This window comes from Mastomys coucha, unplaced genomic scaffold (genome assembly GCF_008632895.1).
Source record: "Mastomys coucha isolate ucsf_1 unplaced genomic scaffold, UCSF_Mcou_1 pScaffold14, whole genome shotgun sequence".
Taxonomy (NCBI): domain Eukaryota; kingdom Metazoa; phylum Chordata; class Mammalia; order Rodentia; family Muridae; genus Mastomys; species Mastomys coucha.
The window spans coordinates 100,840,919-100,843,722 of NW_022196896.1; positions in this window are offsets into that span (position 1 = coordinate 100,840,919).

Below are 2,804 nucleotides of genomic sequence, written 5' to 3' on the forward strand. Positions count from 1 at the left end.
CCCGGCAGCCCCCCGCGCCCCGCAGCCCAGGAGACACGCGGGGGATGGGCTCCTGTTCGGAGCTCAGAAGGGGCCAGGAGTGTGTGTATCTTTTTCTACCTCCCCGACTCTCAGCAAACAAGGGTGGGGCGGGAATGCTGGCCCCACTTTGGTCCTCTGAGGCCACAGCCTCAAGTCCCTTCCCCAGGGCCCTCTTTCTAACCGTCTCCCTCCCCTCTCTCACGGCTGACTCTCCGCCCCTTTCCTCCCCCCTTCCCGGGTCCCCGTCTCCAGGCTGCCTTATCTGCATCTTCACTTTTAAATTTCCGCTTCCCTCCCTCTCGCCTGTCGCTGCGCTCCCAGCCGCGCTGCCGTGGCTCCCTTTATCTTTGCCCACCCCGGTGCCTTCTCCCTCCTTTTTTTCCTACTCTCTGTAGGTCCCTAGAGACCCGATCCCCTCCTCGATCTCCTGGTTTCCTGTCTTGTCTGGCCCCGGGCCTCAGGCAGGGCACTGGGGCTTCTCCCCTGGCAACTTCTGAGTTGCTCTCTGCTTATTCTCCTCACCTTCTTTCTAAGTCTCCTTACTGCTTTGTGCCTGTTGTTTTCTCGTCCTGTCTCCTCTCTTCCTTTCCTTCTTATTTTACTTTTTTTTTAATCTCTTCTCGCAACCAATGTATGCTGAATACAAGCGGCGTTTTACTTGTAGATTCATCATTCCCTATTCATCATTCCCACTTCTCACCACAATAATTTCTCTACCATCCTTCTCCATTCTCCCAAACACTCCCATGCTCCTTAGGGCTGAATCACACTGCAGAGTTATAGGGATCATAATAGGGTTGTGTCTTGTACAAGTGCCCTGCCTAATTCATGAGGTGGCTTCCAAGTAGACCAGGGTATCTGGGTACCCGTGAGACTTCTCAGCTCTGAGTCTGAAGTTGCATCAGGAGTGCCTTTTCTGCAACCATGTGATACTTCATATGATCTAGGTAGCTGCTGTCAGACCTTCTATTCTCTGGGTCCTCCTCTTGCTTAAATACAGGGCTGAGGGGGAGCTGGAAATGGGCAGGCCTCCTGCAGGGTCCTTGTCCCTAGGGTGCTTATATGAGAGGCTGCTGCAAATATCCTACATGGGTTCTCCAGGGATCCTGTGCACCCTCACTGGCTGTCAATCATTGGATTGATATTTTTGCCAGTCAAAGGTACCAAGGAGTAGGTGAGGACGATGAGAGGCAGTCAACAGAATCCTATCGAAACTGAGATGGAGATTCGGATGCAGATGTAGAATCTGATGGAGAGAGTGGAGTGTTTTCAGGAAATAAGCTTCCACAGGAAGGAGCCTTAGTGTGCTGCCAAGATCTCAGTCCTCCTTCCGTGCTCTCTTAGTGCTCCTTCCAAATACTGCTGATAGAAGAAAACAGCAAGAAGGTAAGAGTGGGAGGAGCTGGGAGGACAGAGTGTTTGCTGGGCAAGTATCACCAGCCTAGGCTTTGTGTTCTGTTCGACAGGGATCTTGGTGCTGAAGGAGTGAGGCACTGGCACATATACACATATATGTATATATTTATATTTATTTATATTGATATTTCCCATTCTAAGACATGCTGGTAGCCGGGGTACTGGTAGGCCACCCACCTAAGATAGCAAAGAAAAGGGTAGTGAGTAGACTCTGCCTCTCTCCCACCGGTGTGGTCCCATCATGTGTGTGTAGGAAAGTCTTCCCACTCCACTTCCTCCTTCTCTTCCTGAAGGCAGGTTAAAAGCCAATGAGTTCTTGGTAGGTCCTCCTCCATTGTTTCACTGCCAAACTGTGTGTCATGGTTCCTCCTGAGTCCACAGACCACCAACCTGTCCAGAATAGGAGAACCAGAGGTTCATACTCTCTAATATGACTACTTCAATCTGTACTTATAAGCCGCCAGAGGATGATAGATGTGGAAAGCAGAATGGGACCCCTGGATCCTGGAAAACTTAAGAAGATGGCAAAAGTTGGAGCAAACAAACTCAAGACCAGCAAACCATTTAGGGTCCTTCTAACAGGTCCTGAAGGTTGTTTTTTCTTCTTCTTCTTCTTCTTCTTCTTCTTCTTCTTCTTCTTCTTCTTCTTCTTCTTCTTCTTCTTCTTCTTCTCCTTCTTCTTCTCCTCCTCCTCCTCCTCCTCCTCCTCCTCCTCCTCTCCCTCTTCCTCCTCCTCCTCCTCCTCCTTCTCCTTATATATATATTTTTTGAGACAGCATTTCTTTGTTGCCCTGGCTAGAATTCACTTTGTAGACCAGGCTGGCCTTGAACTTACAGAGATCACCCTGCCTCTGCCTCCTGAGTGCCACCACACCTGGTCCCTAAAGGTAACTTCTTGATGTTTTCCAGAGTCCACTCATCCTAGAGAAGGTACCAGAGCTCACTCTATCACCCACTGCCTCTTTATGGCACCGGGTAGTAAAGAGATAGCCAAGTTGATCTGGGTTCTGGAGTCTTGTCTATTTCCTAGTCATGTGACTTTGAGGAAGTTAAATCCCCTTTGTACCTAGGCTCTTTGTCTTAAAACTGAATATTTAAACATTTGAACATTGTGAGCTTTTAATAAGGTGGCACATGGTAAGTGCTTAAGGACCAAATTCTGCATTTAGCTTTTGATAACACTATCATCTTTCAAGAGATGGTCTAACCAGGAACCTCACATATATTTCAGGCTCTGTTGAAGACTGAGTTTTTAAATCACAGCTCAAATTAGCCTTAACTGAACCTGGATTTGGCATCTGGGGCCCTATCTTCAAACACTAGCATAGTCACTGATTGGATTGGTGACCCCCTTTAAATCCCATTTT